The sequence below is a fragment of the Panthera tigris genome, chromosome A3 (genome assembly GCF_018350195.1).
Source record: "Panthera tigris isolate Pti1 chromosome A3, P.tigris_Pti1_mat1.1, whole genome shotgun sequence".
In the NCBI taxonomy this organism is placed as follows: Eukaryota; Metazoa; Chordata; class Mammalia; order Carnivora; family Felidae; genus Panthera; species Panthera tigris.
The window spans coordinates 133,656,394-133,676,958 of record NC_056662.1 but is presented as its reverse complement, the minus strand read 5'-3'; the positions used below and the strand labels follow the sequence as shown (position 1 = coordinate 133,676,958).

Sequence of the window (20,565 nt, the reverse complement as noted above, 5' to 3'; positions counted from 1 at the left end):
GCATCTCAATGTCCCTTGAGAGGCAAAATCCAAACTGGTGTTGAGTGCTGGCATCCAGAAGAGCCACTGCTGTGGCAATAAAACAGTTTGGAACTCACTGACCTATGTCAACACTGGGGTGGAGGACACAACTGTCACTCTTTGGGGTCCCTTTCCTACCTGTGCTTGCCAGAAATTTCTAGAATGCATCATTTTTTTAGTAACCAAATTTTACCATTTTCTCCCCGACCTTCCATATCTACTTAGTCACTCCGACAAACTGTACATTCATACAGTGCTCTATAGCTTATAAAATGTATCTATAGATATTCTCTCATTCAGCCTTCTACCTCATCGAAGGAAGGACCAACCACATCTACCACACCTTATCCAAAACGAGCTCCTTAAGTATGAAAAAGTTATAGCAAGAGAAAAGAGAGATTACTGGCACAGATATTAGACTTTTTCCCATTGCAAATTATCTTTACTAACCGGCTGTCTGGGAGCTGCTCCAACCTGACCTGAGTTTCCCTTGGATAACATGGTGTTTCTAAGCAACGTTGTTGGGCGAGCACGCGTGCACGAGCGGTCAGCTACCACTGTGACTTCCACCAGTACACTTCTTTTGCCGGACATGCATCTAATGTGATGCTAGTTTTGACGGACACCAATTTTTACGGCAGACTTTTTCACAGGTACCACCAAAAAAGATGCAAATTCAGAATTCCTCATACAAATGGCTACCTAGTATATACGACTAACCCAACAATGTGAAAATCACTCTCCCGACTTCCCTTCAAGTGGATGAGTAGCTAAGTCGGCAGGCACTCACAGCCCATTTACAAAAGTGCTTTCTCTACAGGGTGCTGCCCAAACATGACCCGGTGGTGATTCACCAGGTTCTTTCGCTGGGACTGCTTCGTGAAAGCCTGACACCTCTCACCATGGAGGTGTAGAGGAGTTCTGCTCAGCAGCTACTGTTTCTGGGCAAATCTCATGGGGTCATCAACTTAAAACATGGCCTCCAGAAGCTCACCTCTCCCTGTAGCAACCTAGAGGGTCCACTGTCCCAGGATTGTATTTAACATCATTGCGACCCATGAAAATAATGGTGGTTTTTATCTGTATGGCATTTACTGGATATATACTCTGTGTCAGGCATTGTAGGGCTTGTTTCTTTCAATACCCACAGCAGTTAAAAGTTGAGACAGAGACTAGCATCCCTATTTTAAAGACAAGACACACGAAGACTGGAGGTCTAAGCATTTGGACTGAGGTCCTGTAGCAAGTGCATAGAACCTGGGCTCTGACTCAGACCTGCATTATTCCAAACCATCATTCTAGTTCCCCGCCTGCCACCCTCGGATGCTCGTGATGGGGCTCAGCGCGCACTGACATCGAAACCACGGAAGCATTCACGAAGGCCCCGCAAATTCACTGTTGACACTGAGCTTGCTTTTGGACTTGGAGCCGTAATAAAATTGTGTACAGTTCTGGCCTCCCTTTAAGTAGAAGCCAAAACCCTCCTGTTCATAGGCTTTTCTGGTTATACTGACTTGTTTTACTTCTTTACAGTCATTTGTCTTGTTTATGGGTAGAATTTGCAAATAAATCCTTCACGGAAAAAACCCTTTTATCATTTTACATTCCCAGATGCTGACGGCACCCGAGTTCTGATTCTTCAGGGAAGCCTGGGGAGGACTGAGTACATTCTTACCGGCTGTCTTATCCCTCCCCAGACGTTCCGGAGGAGACGTCATCTGCGAACAATCTCCCGTGTCTCCTAAATAGCCTACCGTCTTCATATTCTGAAAGGCCCAGTCCCCCTAAATAGGACCTGCCGGATACTATATTTGGATCTTCAAATGTCTACTACCGATCTCGTTAATTACAGAATTCCCGCAACACTGCCTCTAGAAATCACGGTCTTCTACCTCCCCCTCTTTACAAAACGCCCCCGAATCCCACAGTCCGATGGTAGCGATTTCCAAATGGCAAACCAAGGCCTATTTGTGAATCAGGAGATAAATTTCGTAGTTTGCAACCAGCTTTTCTCCTTTAATAAACAGAACAGAATAGTATGGAAAATATAAGAGTGTGTCACCGACATCAGTAGTTCTCCACCAGAGGGGTCTTCCTCCCTCCAGGGAGCGCTAGCGATGTCTGGAGACAGGGAGGCCCTGGGTGCCACTGAACACCTCACAGCGACAGGACGGCCCCACGATGGGACAATGATCCAGCCTCAGGCCCACAGCGCTGACTGAGAAACCCTGAACCACTGTAAGGGCAAGTACCGTCTCATCGAATTTTTGTCCGGCCATTATGTGTGTGTACGCGTGTGCGTGTGCGTGCACTGTGTGTACATGTGTGAGCATGTGCATGGGTGTGTAAGTGTATGCATGTATGAGTGCACACACACTGGGCTACGACGGGAAATTAAAAATAAGTTCTTACTGTGTGACGAACACCCACAGGCATTCATCTCTCTTGCCAGAACGAAGCCCGGGATGGCCACGGTGGGAGGAAGAACACACCTGTGCAAACTGCCCAGTTCCGCGTCCCCAGGTGAGGCTGGACAGGCCACCCACCCCGACACCTATGGTTCTTCATCTGTGAAGCCATTTTGGTGACAGTAGGTCCTCACTGGGATGCTGGTGAGGACGGGACGCGGTGGCACTTGCACGTCCGTCCGGGGCCTCGACGGGCGCCTCGCAGCAGCCAGCGCTCCGTGAACGCTACCTACTACCGTGCGCCTCGGCTTGACCCTGGACTTCAGGACGAAGCCGCTCGCGGGCAGGAGTCGGCAGCCGACCACGGGAAGGGCCGTGACTCTGGAGTCAGAGTCGCCGGGTCACACACACAGCCACCGACCACTTCTCTCTCTACAGGTGGGGTCACATTGCTTTGTCTGCGGCTTCTCAGCTTATTCAGTAGTGGATTAGCAATCAAAACGCCTAAGCCCCGGTGGTTTCAGGGAGGACGTGACAAGTAGTACACACACAAACTCAGTGAGTATTAGCCTCCACCCCTTTCTCTGAGTCCTAAGTACCAAGCACAGTACTTGCCACCAGCAGGTGTTTAAGAAGTAAGTACATAATCTAAAGCTTCTGAATAACCAAGACACCATCCGTATCGTAACGTGTAAGTAACCATTGTAAATGAGGGATAAAGGCACAAAAGGGATAGAAGGACGCGTGCGTGGCCTCTGCTCTGTCACCTCCACAGGGGCTAGAAATTCCAGTTCCCGATAGGCTTCTGCACACGACCTTATTAACTTTACGAACAACCGGTGTGGAAGGCAGGCAGTGGTACTATTCTCCTTTCACAGACAAGGCAGTAGAGTTGAACCACGCAGGGAAGAAGGACAGCAGGCACCTGGAGCCAGACCCGGGGACCCCGTCCAGGCCTGCTCGCCGGCGATCTCGTCTCAGCCTCTCCACCCGATGGGCCTCAAACACTTCATTCATAAATTGAAGGAGCAGACTAAATTATGTCCAAGTTCCCTTTAATGTTTCAAATCATTATAATCGGGGAGGCTGGGTGGCTCAGTCGGTTAAGTGTCCGACTTCAGCTCAGGCCACGATCTTTCCTCCAAACGCACACTCAAGTCCCCCACTCAGCTGAAGGGGCTCCTGCCAAACTCCTCAGTAAGACCCAGGCCAACGTTCACTCTTAAAAGAGATGAATTTGCGTAAGACGGCACTTTGAAAAGAGGGATACAGCGGATTCGACAGAAACTCGTCAAGTTTTTCCTGATGGAAAAACGGAAGCTTTTGGCCAAGGACCAGGCATCACCCAACACATCGTTAAGAACCAAATTATAACTGTATCAGCAAGTTCTTATCTGTGCCATTCTACAAAAGCACACCCATTCCTAATTTTTGAGAAAGCAGCAGCAGATTTCCACTGAAAAGATTTAAAACAATTGAATTTTGAAAGTTTCTGTCACACCCGGGGCCCGGGGTTTCAGCGATGCCCTTGTCTTCTTCTCAAACGGCTGGAGGCCTGACACGTGTATACGAGGAAACTACCCTCGCCCGTTCTGGAGAAACTCCCTCACCACCAGGTAGCGGGCTTGGAGATTTCAGCCAATCTGACGAATCAGCAGGAAGCACATAGAATCAGTCCAGCTTCTGTAGCACTGGTCACCGTTCACGTATTTTAAGTCTCTGAGATGCCCCCAGCGATGCAGCATCAGGACAGGCCCCTTGTTCGGCCCACAGACCCCTTCAGGCCCCTTCCCACCGCGCACTGTCCGGGCTCCTTCCCTAACACACCACGCTCTCCCCACAGGTCTCTGCTTTCACGACAGTATTCCTTCTGTCTGAAATGTCCTTCCCTTTCTCTGTGAACGTTATCTTCCCCAGCCTCCAAAAGGTTCTTCTCCAGCTAAACAGTTCCTCACCTGCACCCGACCCCCCACCCCCCAGGTCAACACTGTGGCTCACAGCAACCTTTAGTACTCCTCCTGTAAGAGCCACCCTGCCCTGTGGCTTTCAACGCACAAGTCCTTCTTCTTCACGGAGCTGTGACCTCCAAGAGGGTGGGGACTGTTTGGTCCAACACTCTGGTCCCAGGACTTAGCTTCACGATACTTTACTTGTTCCACAGTCCTCTCTGCCCATCCTGAGATCCATAAAGGCCAGAGTCAGAGCTACTGTGTTTTCCTTCAGGGCATACAGTCAGTGCCTAATAAATACCAACTTCATGAATTAACTAGGAGTTTCTAGAGGGCAAAAAAATCTCTGGGTTATATGTGTATCCAGCAGCACTCAGCACAACGCCTATCCCATAATAGGTGCCTGTAGATGTGTGAAGTAACAAAAGGAAGGAAGGTTGAACCCTGTTATAATCCTGGCTCAGCGCTGGCTGGACTTAGTCTACCTTGGCCAGATCTTTTAAGGACTGCTCATTAAATAAGTAATCAAGGTTTGTTGGTGGCCTGGGAGCTCAACAAACCAGTCAACTTGGCTTGACGTATGCTCTAGTCTAGAACTTCCTTCTGTGCAAACATCACATGTCCCGGGGGCAAACCTCAGGGACTGACGGAGAGGGCAAAAGACTCGTGTCCTGGTCTTCTAGAATACTTCTCAGCCACCTGCCTAGAATAATACAATTTTTCCATCTCAATTTTGCCACCGTGGTGCAAAGTGAAAACACTAACTGGCCCGTAAGAGATGAAACTCAGTTGGGACATGTCAGGTTGTATGAGACCTACCAGACTGACATCTTTAGAAACTGGCTGTCAGTTGTGACTTCTGCCTGTCCTTTTTTAGACTTTTACTGGTGGAGAGGCCTTTGTGCTAACATCCGTACATCAGCGTTTCTCAAACTACAGTCTTGGGACACATGTCCTCTAGGTGATCCTGAGGAGAAGCTCGTAGATCAAATAAATTCGGAGGTTTACGGGCTCTTCGGGGCCTTGCAGCGCATTAGTCCAGCGAATCCCAGACTCCCTGGGCGTGGAGCCTTCACACCTATAGCTGTGGAATGCACTGGGAAACACAGCGCTCTACGAAAGAGGTCAGCAGACTTGTTCAGACAGGAGTACCTCGGGCTTGGCCAGCCACATACGACCCTGTCTCACAGTCTTCTCCTGTTGCGCTCTACCCTTTAAAAAGTATTTTTTTTTACAACACTTTAAAAATGTTAAAGCCGTCTTAGCTCATGGCTTGTACAAAAACAGGCCAAGCCCTGGATTTGGTCATAATTTTGCCTACCTGGCTCTAGAATATTTTTCCCTGACAACCAGCTGTTGGGTGAACTTGAGTCCAATAGCTTCTAAGAGCACCACGTTTGAATTACCCTTGACAATCTTTACTCCTTTCCTTTTGGAAGTCAGTGGAAATTGTTAGTGCTCATAAAAGCATCTCCTGGGCAATCCCAGGGCAAAAGCTAAATAGTCAGTATTATTATAAGACTCCAAATAGTGCTCCTATCACTCCCGCACGTCCAGCTCTGTCATACCTGCCATATGTGGGTCATCGCAACCCTGTAAGGCACAGGCTGGTGAGTGAGGTACTCAGGCCTGCTGTCTTACCCCATCGTGCTCACTCCGCACTCCCGCACAGTCCTGTGTCACCACCAAGAGGCTAAGGAGCCGTGGACCATGGCCGATTCCACTCGATTTCACAGGAACCCTAGTGTACGCAGCAGGGAGCCACACGCCGGGGCCACCTGCTTAAAGCACCAGCCCCGGCCAGAGACCAGCTGCTCCTGCCAGGCCTGGCTGTGGGTTTTTCCCACAGAACCACGTCCAATCAAGGGCTCTGGAATCAAAAACACCTGGGTTCAGATCCTGTTTCCATCGTAACACTGTTTGGGTGATCCTGAACATGTTAAGAAATCTCTTTAAACTTCAGTTTTTTGCCCCAAAATGTGCCACCGCCTCCCCGGCAGCACTGTCAGGAAGGGCCCGTGAGGCCAGGTGGGAAAGGCGTGCACCACTTGGACCTGGACGAAGAAAGAGCCCAAGAGGAACCGCTCATCCCGCTCTTCAACAGCCCTCTCTGAAACACCTCTTTGTTGCCAAGGATGTGGAGCAGAGGGAGACAGGGCCCCCGGCCTGCCCATCCTCTGAGACAGCTGCATTTTCAAAGGACACGTAAAACACTGCACATGCAAGGCTGGGGAGCAGGGGGGTGGGGATGATTAATCGGAACCCAGGAGCTGGAAAACACTTCACAGAGACCTTTGAGCTGGAATCCTGGGGGAGAAAATAAGATCTGACCAGCTGTAGAATGGAGGCAAATCGATCCTGGGCAAGAGCGGGCGGGGGGGGAAGAAGACGGAGCCAGCTTAGAGAAGCTGGCAGTTGCTGGCAGGACACGGGACGTGAGGGTAGAACGTGAGGGAGGAAGTCGGGCGGGGGGGGCGGGTGGCAGGCCATGAAAGTGCGCCCCACCCGGCGGCATTTTATTTGAAGAAGATAACCAAAGATGTCTCCTGGAAGACCAGGCTGCTGCCTGACCTAGGATGCTGCTGAGACCCACTCGTCCTTCTGTATTCCCTCCTCTTCCACGAGCCACAGGCCTCCTCCTGGGGCCCACGGTGGGGCCAGACAAGGAAGTCCGTTCGGCCCAAACTGTGTCCGAGGTCTGCTCCCCTTTAGAAGATGATCCCCAAGGACAGGTCATGACTTGTTCATCTATCTCTGTGTCCCACGTGTATGGGACGCTTGCCTCGTACACCCGCTCTGCACGTCAAACTCCAAACTTGTTTGTTGAAAATAAATCTGACAGGTAAGACTCTTCTAGCAGAGTACTTTGGATTTTCCCACCAAAGCATCTGAGATACAGCCTTCTTTCTGCTGAATTCTGCACTTCTGAAATGTAGTAAAAACATTTTCTGTCTAACGTTCTGCTAGACTCTCTCACTTAAAAAAAAATCTTATTTAAAGCTCAAGGTAACCCTTATTCCACATTTTAAAGGTGAAAAAAAATCAAGTTTAAATTAAATGATATGCCCAATGGCAGTCAAGCTAGTTCACGGAAGAATGAATGATAACCTAGCAACTTTTCATCGGACCAACATTTACTTTACCTAATTAACACATATAATTGGGAATTGGAATTCCAAAGCAACACAGCAAGTACGAATTCAGACATTTTCCCCCGATTTTCCCAACCATAGGTTGTTCTATTTCTGCCCCCCCCCCGCCACCAACACGCATGCGCGCGCGCACACACACACACACACACACACACACACACACGATTCAAATAGTAAAGATATGTCCCATTAAGGCGGGTTCCTTTTGTTGTGAGGAAGCAGACAGAAAGGCAAGATAATCCGCCAGGGTTTGTTTTCTGTCACTGACACAGAGGAATAGACCCATTCGTGCTAATAATGCCTAACGCAGTTCATTTCCTGCTTCTAAAGGCCCCAGGGAGAAATACAGGCCCCCCCCAGACCCGGTGCCCCCATTTCTCTCCCCAACTTTCAACCCGTCTGTCATTCCTAATACTCCCCCTGGAACGGCTGTGTCCTTAAACATTTCCCAGTTACAGAACTCTGTACAGAACTGAGACACCCCAACTCATTCAATACTGGCCACCTTTAGTGTCCTGAACTGCCCAGCACGGGAGACGGCAGGGGGCCAGTTGGTAATTCTTGATTTTACCCAATAATCTCTCACCTGGAATTCTTCGTACAAACTCCTCAAGAGCACTGCCCTAGCCTGAACTGAGAGAGACAAGGCCGCTGGCTTGCTCAAAGACAAGGGGATCTCTGGGATGACGGGACACAGGGCACAGGTTATTAATAGCACTACTCTGTGGTGCCACACATCGTAATAAATGCCCCTGTCATTTGTTTACCCGCACCAGACAGTAACCTGCGTTCAGATAAATGAACTCGGTGCCTGCGAGATTTATGATACACTTCTGTGCTTAGCACTGTTTAATCAGGAAGTTAACATATTACGGTGTAAAATCCTTTACAAGCATGTACAAACAGACAGCCACCATCGGCCCTCTGCCAGGCCTGGGGGTCAACAGCCCCAGCGTCTCACAAAACACAGCAAAGACCAGGCACCAGGAGCCTCAGGCAGGCTCACAAACAGCGTTAGCAAAACAGCATCAGGGTTCTTTTTTTTTCCCCCTTGTTTCCCCCTTTTTTTTCTTTCGGATTTTTTATTTTTTTTTTCCGTTTTCAAGGTTCTCATTTTTGAAGAGGCAAGGTGGTAAGCAAGGGCCGGCGATCCTGTCTCTAGACCGCCCTCCACCCTCCCCCACCCCACCGCCGAGCGCCAGGAATCGGGGAAGGTAAATTAGGGTCAGGAGGCTGGTCCCGGAGTTGAAAGTGTTTGGACAAGGCCGGCGAGCATGTGGGGGGATCAGCATGAGGCATCGCACCTGGAGGAGGAGGCCGGGACTCCAGCCCCAGCGCCATAAGCCTGGCTCCACGAAGTCTAGCCAACATCTGGAATGGATGTCAAGAGACACAGGCAGCCCTTGCTGGCGCGCCGCTCTACCTTTGTACTTTCTGTTGCAAATTGAAAAGCAAAACAGACATCAAGGATATATTTATATAACTGTCTTCGAGTTGCATTTTCTACTCCCATCTGCTGCACATGATAAGTTTCAAGTGTTTTCTAATAAAAAAAAAAAATGGGAGGGCGGGGCGGGGTGGAACGCAGGAGTGGGGGTGCACGTGTGAGCCTGAAGGCGGCCCCTTATTTGGTGCGGAGACGATCTTTTTCAGGCTTCGTTTAAAAGGAAGAAGTCAAAACATGCCATGTCGAAGGTATCACTGTGTTAAATGTCCTGATATTCTGCAGTCACACGTATTCACGAATTTGCATGAAATCACTTTAAAGAAAAAAAAAAAAAACAACAGTGTATTTCCTAAACCCTTACACTCACTGCCGGGGTGGAGAATGTTGGGGCGAAAGCAGCACATATTTTTGTTGTTAAGTCTTTGGAGGAAAGAGAAACGTGGAGGCGTGAGATGGTGGGGCGAGATATTTAGGGAAAAAAATACAGCATCGGATGGAAATACATCAGGCAGATCCAAGATAATTTGGGTTTGTCTACGTTTAGGTAAATATATGAATCCAGATGTGACTGCTGATTATCCATGAACAAAGCCGGAGCCCCCATCAGCCAAGTTTAGTGCAGAGCTCAGGTACCAGCCAGGACTGAAACCAGTCTTTCTCTTTTATTCTTCCACCGATGGGCAATGGGAGGAAAGAACTAGGAAAGCGGGATTCGGTAAGCTTTTCTTTTACCACTGGACCACGTTGAAACATGAAAAGCAGAGTAGTGAATCATGAGACAACGACCCTGATAATTTAGGACTTATTGAAACAAACACACCAAACAAACAAACAAAAAAAAAAAAAAAGAAGGGCCTCTGGTATCTTGGGTAAAAGTAAGTATCTCAATGAGCCAAACATCTGTTGTCAGTCTGTCACTCTGAAGAGGCAAATACTGTCAGAGAGAAGGCAGAACGTCCGTCTATCCAGTTGCACCCCAATCCATATTTCTTCTGGGGATTATCTCTACATCCAAATCAAGATGGGTATCTGCTAACAGGAAATGCTGTGCCCCTGAATAACCCTGGACAGAAAGCCCACTGGGAAACGTCCAGTGTGCGCTTTTCATAGGACTTCATAAAGAATACACATTTTCACCCTTCTCCGTCACCCGGACACCCACGCGTGTCGCACGCTGCCTCTGAACCCTTGCTTACGCACGGCCCACGTCCAGGCCGTCTCGCCCACCGAGAGCGCTCCCACCGAGGTCTCAGACTCAGAATCCCGTCCCTCGGTGCTCTCCCTGCGCGCACTACCAGGCGATGAGACTCGTCACGTCAAGCCACGTGTACCTGTCATCCTGGCCTTACCTGGATCAGCCCCACGCGTCAGCGGGGCAGAGGAAGTTAGCGGTACTTGCCGTGTGACCCACACACCCCATTCTGTGCGGGGAGTTTCACACTTGACGGGGCTCCATTCCTCTCCTACTGGTAGCACATGAGGGGCAAGTGAACTCCTGGGCTCTCTCTCTTGCTGTGCTTTCTCCTCTGCATTTCGTCAAGTTCATTTCCACCTGGAACCTTGGGCACGGACTTCCTGCCGAACTGAGGATGACAGGCACAGTGTCCTCACAGCTGATGACACCAAGCCGTGAACTCATACCGGGTATTTGAGCTGAGGAGCTGCTCCTGCCAGGCCACATACACTATCTCACCAAACCAGGGTGTGCTCTCACCAAAATTATACGGCTATGCTTCCTTGAGATGGTGTAGAATTCCATTTCCACTCTTTTCATCACAAAGTGAAAAGGAAAGCCCCACGTCACAAAATCGGACTTGACATTTCCTTTTCCTACTAATGCAAAAACAGGGGCTCCTGGGTGGCTCAGTCGGTTAAGCCTCCGACTTCGGCTCAGGTCATGATCTCGCAGTTCGTGGGTTCGAGCCCCGCATCAGGCTCTGTGCTGACAGCTCGGAGCCTGGAGCCTGCTTCTGATTCTCTGTCTCCCTCTCTCTCTGCTCCTACCTTGCGTGTACTCTCTCCCTCTCTCTCTCTGTCTCTCAAAAACAAACATTAAAAAAAAAAAAAAAAACAGCATAAGGAAGCAGATGGGTTTACGGGATCAGTTAAAGCCCGTGTCTGTTTGAAGCCCAGCCCCTGTGCACCATCCTCCACAGGCACAGAGGCCAGCGTGGCTGGAGAGACACCTATGGCAGAGGAAAGACCACAGGACCCCTCTCAGTTCTGTCCATGGCAACAAAACAGAGAATCCAGCAGCAGATTCTGTGTTCATTTCCTGAGTTTTGCTTATCTAAATGGAAGGAAGCTGCATAGTAATAAGGGAGAGCGACATCTCTGTTCCCAGTGCCAGCAATGAAACCAGACTCCACGCTAAAACCTCCTGACTAGGCATGCTAGGCCTCGGTTTTCCCCTCTGCAAAATGGGGGTGATAGCGCTGCCTTCCTGGGTCTTGTGAACACACAGGATGATGGTTACCTTTATCCGCTCAGGGGCCTCAAATGGGACACAAACCCAAGAGCTTGCTGTCACCCAGGTGCTGACTCACACAGACCATGAGACTCACCCACTGCCTGCCCCAGAGGCAAACAACGAACAAAATCCAAGCCCCACCCGTGACCACAGTCATTTTCAATGATTCTATATACATCATTCTAAAAGCTACATTTGGGGGTGCCTGGGTGGCTCAGTGTGTTAAGCATTCGACTTCAGCTCAGGTCACGATGTCATGAATCATGGGTTCACGCCCCACATCAGGGGCTTATATGTGTATTTTATAGTAAAATTAAAATACATAAAATATGTGATATTTATACACACACACACACACACACACACACACACACACACACACACAGAACATTTTTACCTTTTCAACCTGGGTCTATGGCATTTTCTTGTGCCCCATCATTTGGGGGCAAGGGTTACAATTACATCAAAGTTTATAACTTAAAATCATTTTCCCTGAGTTCAGCAAACACATTGCTCTTTGGTCATGAACTTTGGTTGTTTCTCAGTGACAAAACTTCCAGCTTTGCTCAATTTCCAAAAGAATGTCGTGAAGCATTTGGACTTCTACCTAAACCATGTTTGTCCAAAGAGGTCAGGATGAAGCCCAAAGACTTGTGATCCAGGAAACAGCTGTCCTATCTTCAGCCAGTCTGAGATAGTCATGGAAAGTGGAAAGTTACCACACAGATATTAACACTGGATCTTTCTCCTGGCGCCCAATGCCGGCGAAGCAACAGAACAAAACCAGAACAAGAAAGAAACAAATAAAAAGGCTCACGTGGCCGTGGAGGAGAGAAAGCAGACCTGTCACTCCAGCGGTGGCAGCGGGGACAGTCAGGAAGTGCAGGGCGTGTGTCTGCGTCCTCACTGTGCGATACTGGGAAATTACTTGACTGCTCTGTGCCGCTGTCTCTTCGCCTGCAAAGTAGGAATAAAAATGGTAACTGTTTGAGAGTCTTCCTGTTTAGGATTAAATTAGCTAATGGATATTAAATGCTTAGTGCAGGGCCCGGCATAAAGTGTGTTTAATACACTTCTGCAAATAAAATAAGGACTGAAAGGAACTGTTTCCAACACTCACCATGTTAACATGCAAAAGTGGACAGCCTCGTGACAAGGGCTGCAGGCTGCGGGGGCGGGGGGGGGGGATGGGGGCTGGGGAAGGGCGTGAGGAGTAAAGCCTCTGCGGGGGCAGCGTGTCCTTTTCTGCTGTGAAGAATGTCCCGGAACTAGATAGAGGTGGTGGTCTTACAACACTGTGAATGCACTAAATGCCACTTTAAGACGGTTAATAGCTAATTTTATGTTATGTAAATTTTACTAAACTAAAAAAAAATAAAAAGCTAATGGTAGCTGTGGGCCTAAATGAGCCAAGAAAAGCACAGCTTAAGACAAGAGGCCCTACACTCAAGAACGATCATAGACTAGCCTAAAGGTCAAAGCCGGTGGGGACCCTGCTGGTCTAGAGCTGGTGGGGAGCCTGGCCAGGCCAGTTCAGAGCTACCTTGCCGCAACTCACTTGGATCCCTTCAGAATCATAAAACATTCTAGAGAAAAGATGCTCACAGATCTGGCCTCTCTGCCTGTTTAGGACCCAGGACAAACGGTTATTTATTTCCGTAAAGTCCTTCCGAGGTACAAGCATAGAATTCCTAAAGGTCCTTCCTCCAGGGAACATCTTCTTCATGTTCAAATGACGTAACTTAGAACTCCTGTGCTGTGCGTAGAAAACACACCGTCACCCCCTTGGGCTCAGAGGAGCAGTGGAGGCCACCCCAGCCTCCAACCCTCCAACACTTTTTCTCAAAGGGAGAAGAGGGCAGTAGCAGGTCCTGGCACATCTTCAGGTGACAGGGTGGCTCCAGCTCCGGGCAGTGAGGCACAAATCCAACCCCAACCAGCCAAAGCTCGCAAAGGAGCCCCTTAGCAACGCCTTCCAACAGCGTGTGCCTTTCAGCGGGCTTCCCAGAATCCCACCTCAAGGCACACGGCCTGCTAGGCTCTGGTCCCTCCACAACACTGGGCTGGGGCCAGGCTGCTGGGGATGCTGGCAGACATCTCCATACATCAGAGACTGTCACTAAAGCGCCCTTCTCTCTTTGTAAGCTTCATTTGGAGGTGCTCCCTCCCTTTATTTTGGTGCCAGTCCCCCCAGATCATCTCTGTTGTTAACACACCCCTTCATTCAGTGACTATTTCCTGAGGACCGTCTTGGCAAGAGTCACTAGAGTGCTATGAGTTAGAATGTAAAAATGAATTAAAAGTGGCCATTACCCAGTTTGGAGGGCAGAGCTATCTAAAGAAGTGTGTTTATAATCCAGCGTGACAGTGTGATGATGGACCTTCCATGGGCCACAGATGCCAGTTCTCCCAACTCTGTGGGCAGAGGGCTCAAGACAGGTGGGGTTGCACGGTCCTGAGATTTGGTAGAAGGACAATAAACAGGAAAGGTGTTTCCTAAAGTGATTTCTGATAGAGGTGATCAATAATACTGGGTGAACTGAAAAGGATATGCTTTAAAATATTTAAATTATTTTCTCATTGCTGAAGTCTATGAATCTTTTAAATGGGCTTAACTCACTCATGGAAAAGAAAATAAGAAGGAAGTAAAAGAGGACAGAGGAGGAGAGAGGGAGACTAATGCGTGACTCACACAGAGGGCTCAGCTCACAGACAGACGTGAGAGCGGCCTTGCTCTGAGTACAAGCGCAATGCACAGGGACAGGAAATTCACTGCATGAACCTAACCAAGTAGCTTCAGGACAGTTAATGGCCAAGACTGTTGAGACTGTGTGCGTGTGTGTGTGTGTGTGTGTGTGCACGCGTGTGTGTGCGCATGAGCCTGTGCGTGAGGCGTGTGTGCAAATGCAACTGACTTGAACTCACATGGTGGTGTCCTTCCAAAATATGTCTTCTTGTCCTATTTTGCAGCTATGTAAGGTTCTAGAAATGATTTTCTCCAAAGCAGCAAATTCACCAGACTAACAGGGAGCCTGAAATGAAGCCACCGTAAGATAACAGAGAACTGACGTGCTTTGGATGGAGGAGAGAGCCTTACAGGAGGCATGTGGCTGACCGCTAGCCTCTACTAAAAAAGTGCCAAATAAATATTTCACCCTAATGAGAGTAGATAATGAGAGCGAAAGCCTCTTGGGAGACTAAGCTGTATGTCCACCGAAGAGGATTAAAAAGAGGGCAGGGCCCATCCAGCGTGGAAGGGAGTTGCACCCTATGGAAGGTTGAATCCGCCTCTAAGACCACCTTTAATTCTTACCGCTAGGATTCCTGCTCCTCTAACAGGAAACTCTATAGCCTCAAATGTCACAGAAGTAAAAGACTGGAACCAAACACTGTTATTCAGACGACGACGACGGTCGCTTCTCTCTGATGGGGAGTCTCAGAGAAATTGTAGATTGGGACAGAGGCATCCATCGCCGCTGTAAGGCAGTCCATGATGAAAGGGGTGTCTGCAGATGCTTTATTAAAATTCCGCTAAGGTACGGAAACCCCTAAAATGCGCTGGTTGAGTTAGGTGTCTGCCTCCCCCCTCCCCCACCTCTAAATTTCAACTGATCCACAGCCCGGACAGAACGCTTCCTCCAGCTGCCCATGTATCTCTGATAGAATTTCCTGCCTCGGTCAGAATGCCCTACAGGCCACACCATGAAAAAAGTTCTCGCTTCAGAAGAACGACTGTCTGCTGCGGAAAGAAAGTAAGGCCATTCCTATGAAACCTATAAACTCCAAACAGGGACACAGAACTAGCGGTTGCCAATAACTTTAACTTCATTTATCTATATTTGGCAAAAATCGTGCTGCAGCTGGAGATGAAGTGCTGAGCACATAACTGCGGAGACGTGAGCTCCGAAACGGCAATTACTAAGCCGCGCTGCCTCGTGTAAGATTTCACTTTTGTTTATTATATTCCAAACGACGCTCTAACTCTCTACAGTACAGACGGCATTGTCTCAAGCAACAGCCACTCCTAAGGGCATCTCCACCTCCACGGCTGCCTACCAAGGTGCTGGGGGGTGGGAGGGGGGCGGGCAGAGAGCTCTCTTGTGGCCACGTGAGCACATGCACCTCTCTCTTGTTCCTAATTGGAAGAAACTATTCTCGTGTTCCGCTCAAACTTGGCTTATCACATACTGTGCACAACTCAGATGATGCCTCTTTTTTTATCAGTGCAGATATTGATAATTATAATTGGCAGGCTGAGGAAGAAGGATATAAATATCTCATCAGCTGCCACAGAGCAGAGAAGTGGGGGGCGGGGGCGGAGAGGTGGCAACCTACACATCGGAAAGGGGCTGATGGGGGAAGCTGGGTCCTCACAGCCATTGTCTACCAGGCAACATCTGTTTCTTATAGTGGGTGATGATTTTCATAGAATCACAGAAATTAGAGATAGAAAAGACCTATTAGGTCATCTAGCACAGCTCTCTGCCAGTGTAGAATTGTTCTCTGCAAGAAAGACTACCTCTTTGTTCTCACAAAAAAAAAAAAAAAAAAAGAAAAAGAAAAAAAAAAGCTCTGATATTTGCGATCGGCTTCCCAGCAGAGGATGGCTTTAAGTGGACTCCAGAGGTAAAGGAGTTGAAACATTATTAAAAACCTAACTCTGTGCAACAATAGTCTTTTATGTGTTTATGAGACATGGCAAGATGGAATGTTAGGGACTTACAGAGCCTCGGACAAATTCCACTAGGATTGTTCCAACTCGATTAAGAGGAAACTTGGATTTTTTTTTTCAAAAAAAAAAAAAAAAGGTGGGGGGGGGGGGAGATAAAGAGCTGGCCAGGCAGTTACTGAAGTTAGTTTTTAATCCAGTCGCAAAATACTTCCAAAAGTTGAACTCTCTGGAATTAAACGTACCTTTTTTTTTTCTCCAGTGAACATTATTTAATCTTCTCATGTGATGACATCCTACCTCATCTTTTGACTCACCAAATAAATTAACCTCTATTTTTGAAGCAAGTATCTCACCTGATGTGTCTAATACTGCTTTCACTCTCTGAAATATTACTAACAAACAGTTGCCTGATCTTTCCCCCTTATCTGTCTTGGTTCCTCAACACCACCGAGAAATGTCCTGGACTTTGTGTCGACGATTTCTAATTCTGACCCGTGCCCTTTACTTTGGTGGACCTTCACCTTGAGAAGACCTCCGACTCTTGGACTACAGCCTAAGCTTTCTACGCAACAGGAGCCAGACCTTATTGTGCTACGACTGTCCCCTTTCTCTTACATTAGGCAATAACTAATGTAACCAGCTCCAGACGTGTTCATGATACTTTGCTCACCAGACATGATACCAATAAACACCAAGTCAAAAAGGGATTTAGCCTTCTGGAGGCATGTGGTTCAGAATGGTGAGCAGAAGAAAATGCCCCCTGAATCAAGTTAGAAACACCTAACCAGTGCCAGTTGGGATGCAAATTATTAATGTCACTTCTCCCATTAATGTCACTACCGCCATACCACACTGAGGGACTGAGGCACATCAGCATCTGGAGTATTTTATGACACACATGAAGCACTTCTTCGCAGGTTCTCAAAGGAAAAGGCTTCCTTCATACAATTAAGTAATCTTTTGTTTGAGGGCATGACAGTAAGCCAAGAATTTTTCGTATTGTTAACTTCTTGTCATCATCATCATCATCATCATCAAAAAGAATCGAGTTGGACTCTATTCTATATGTGACAGACAAAGGCAGGTAAACGGTCATAATTTTTCTGCAGTGAACAATTTTTGAGCCCTTAATACCCAAAGCACCACACTGGAAGAAGGCGTAGAGAGTTGAGTGCGACACAGCCCCAGTCTGTGAGTAGATCATGATACAATGAGAGACCCAGAGACAAGTGCCTCCTCATGATCCAGCGGGACAAGAGAGACAAATAGAAGGCAAGAAGGAAGAACAAAAGAAGGAACAGGTAGCTTAGCCTTGCCTTCCAGAAACTCACACTCTAGCACGGACCACAGTGATGCGCACCTGTGCAGAAACAGCCTACCGAATGAGGATAAGGATGTATCCTTATTGTGATTCCGCAGCCAAAACCCAGAGGGGCAGGTTGTAGATCAGAAATGCGTTCCTGGTTAGTCTTAAACCGGGAGTGACCTTAAATCGGGGTACTAAACAGGAATCAGGAGAGCAAAGTTTTGTCTACTCTATCATGTGCAGGTCACTTGTTTATTCACTCAATATATGTTTTTAATGGACACCTTACTTTGTAGATCAGTTTTACATCCACAGAAAAACTCAGAGGAAGGCACAGAGATTTCCCATGCCCTCCCTGCCCCTACACTCACATAGTCTCCCCCATCCACGTCCCCAATAGAGCACCTTTGTTACAATCAATGAGCATGTACTTCCTAAGGCATACATCTATTGCAGTCATTCAGTGTATCTAAGCACCAGCTTCTATAAAATGGGGACAGAAGTATCTACTCTGCTCTGAGGGCCACATCAGATGACGTATCCAGCCTCTGATGTGGAATCCCAATACATCCATGGAGAAATATTATCCTGAGTAGTTATTTTCTAACTCTGTAAATGGAGTCATTTTCTTATTTATGCATGTTCATACAGAGTCAAAGACATAAACCTGATGTGTTTCTACATCTCCTTTTTACCATCATCATTCATTTTTTTCCACCCATTCCTCTGGCATTTAGTATGAGCTTACTATGTGCTAGAGCCTGGGCAAAGGATTGTAGGCAATACAAAGATTCCTTTGAATGGGTACAGTCTTACAAGTGCTTCATTTTTCAGGAGGTACTTGCGATTATCTTTTGGTGATCTGGCTTGGTTCTGTGTCTAATTCTAAGTTGCTTATGGGAACGTAGTCATAATAAACCACGTGGTCCAACAAGGATCACTCTAGTGACATGAGTGTGAATGTCTCTTCTCCCCTACGCAGAAACCGCCATATGTCCTGTCATGAGCGGGATGGCTCTTTTTGGATATCCTTGGTAACATACACCTACCCCAGATCACCAAGAAGCTATGTTTTCTGCTTCTAAGAGATTCAGTGAAAGGTGAATTCACAAGTCGATTTTCGATTTCCAAAGGGATAGTCCATCCAAAATCAATCTGGCCCCAACATTTATTCCACCGAGGACATGATGCATAGCTCACAGACCCCCTTGGCCTGTGCAACAGGGCCACAAACTAGTGTTTTCCTACTCTCCCTTTTCTCTCCGTAGAAAATGCAGTCCACCGTGATGAATTCTGGAGCATACCCTAACGGCACTCTCTGGTTCGTAATTCCCAACTTTCCTGGCTGGCAAATAGTGCTTCCTGGATCTTTCGTGATGTTTCCTCCTCCTTTATTTTCAGGATGGAAACCTCAACTCCTTCTCTTTTTAATGGCAAATTATCACAAGGGTCCCAAATGGTTCTCAGTGGAGAATAAGCAAAACTGGACCCTGGCCGAGGTTTCAGGGACCCTGCCCTACGATCATGAGAGCAAGAACCTGGAAACTGGGCCATTCTGAAACTGCCTTCTATGATCATTTCACTCTTTTCTTGTCCTGTTTCTTGTTCTTATGCTATTTCACCAATTGATTTTGAGTTTCAAGCTGGCAAGAACCACATCTGAATCATCCTTCTAGCACCCCCTAATCCCCAGCAGCTAGTAAAGGTCTGGAAATGGCCCACTAAACACCACGAGGTGATTCTGCCCTGATCCAGCAGTGCCCCCACCGTTAATGCTCCAGGCTATGAGCCAGTGAGTAGTGCAGTCCATCACCAAGGGGCAGATGCCCACAACACGCCCAGCACCACCCCCTAAATAACAGAGAAGAGCAGCCACCAACAAGCGACTGGACTACCTCTGAAGACATGGGCAAACCCTCCACAATCACTCTGTTTCTTAGACTGTAGACATCTGGGTGACCTCTACCTGACAAGACATGCCACCTGGTAATTTGGGGCAACTCATTTAACATTTCAAGTCCTCAGTGTCTTCATCCCTCTAACGAGTTGCGTGAATGCTGGATGTCCAAGGGCCCTTTAAGGTCTGAAATTCTTTGATTACGTTTCTGGCAGCAATCACTAAGTGTTGATTGAGTGGACCGAATGAGCTGAAAAGCAAAGGTCCACATTCACTGCTGTAAAAGTGAACTACACGCAGTAGTAGTAGTTGGTGTAGTAGAACTACACCAATGCTGGGTGTTGGTGGAGCTCCAAGGGGGAGTACGGGAATGCTTCTGTCTCCAAATAACTGGGATTCCTCGTCTGGATGGTGGCATAACTTATCGTAAAATTCAGTGAAAGATGTGGGCTAGAGTAAAAGCAGTTCTTTAGTAACTGTCCGACGACTTTCTCACAATTGACGCGAATCACACAGAATTGCTGATGGCTTGTTACGAAGGGGTGTGCAAAGGCGGAGCGGGCCTCAAGTCCCTCATAATGCATTAATGTCCTCCCCACTCCCAGGACACGGAGACCTCCCGCAGCGCCCAAACTCCCCAGCGTTTCCTCCATGACAAGCAAGGCCTGAGTCAGGCCCTGCCTCTTTCTGGGAGGCTTGCTTTCTCCGCTTCTCCCCAAACTACAATCCACCCACAGAATTTTGAATGACTTCCTTGCCTCCTTGGGTCACCTAGGTCATTCCCTCCTCTGTGCTCCTGGGGCCCCGGTGCTGAGCTCCCCTGTAGAGAGGCCGGCACTGGAGTTGCTCAGGTGGGAACACCCCTCCCTAGGCTCTGGGTTTCTCAAGGACAGGAGCTGCCTTTCCAGTTGACCTTACCACAGATGAGCGTACATCCTGCTATGAAAACATGTGGTCTTGACCTGAACCATGGCCTAGCATTACAGATTTGTTTGTAGCTTTGACTTTCTAGCACTATTCCTGAATAAGAATCAATTTGCCAGAGCAAAAGCCAGTCTCACATTTGGGAGGCTGACCTGACATAACCTTAAACTCATCTCTTCTCATGACACTAGACGGACCTAAAGAAAGGTACTAACCTTGAGCCCCAAGTCAAGGTGTCTGAGAGTAAAATGCACAAAGTAGGCACACAATGATGACACCTCCTTTCCTCTGTCTTTTTCTCCTCCATATATTCCAACTG

At 48.0% G+C, this 20,565-nt stretch overlaps 1 long non-coding RNA gene across 2 annotated transcripts in view; it reads right to left on the bottom strand.

Moving 5' to 3' along the window:
- Positions 1-20,565, bottom strand: part of LOC122237449 — a 137,299-nt gene that overhangs the window by 15,248 nt on the left and 101,486 nt on the right. The window contains exons 2-3 of one of the 2 annotated variants that reach the window (XR_006216044.1): positions 12,291-12,404; positions 9,103-10,560 (exon numbers count right to left, since the gene is read on the bottom strand). This is a non-coding gene — a long non-coding RNA (uncharacterized LOC122237449). Of the gene's footprint in view, positions 1-9,102; positions 10,561-12,264; positions 12,405-20,565 lie in introns of those variants that run through there. The other variant, XR_006216043.1, reaches the window with a different exon arrangement.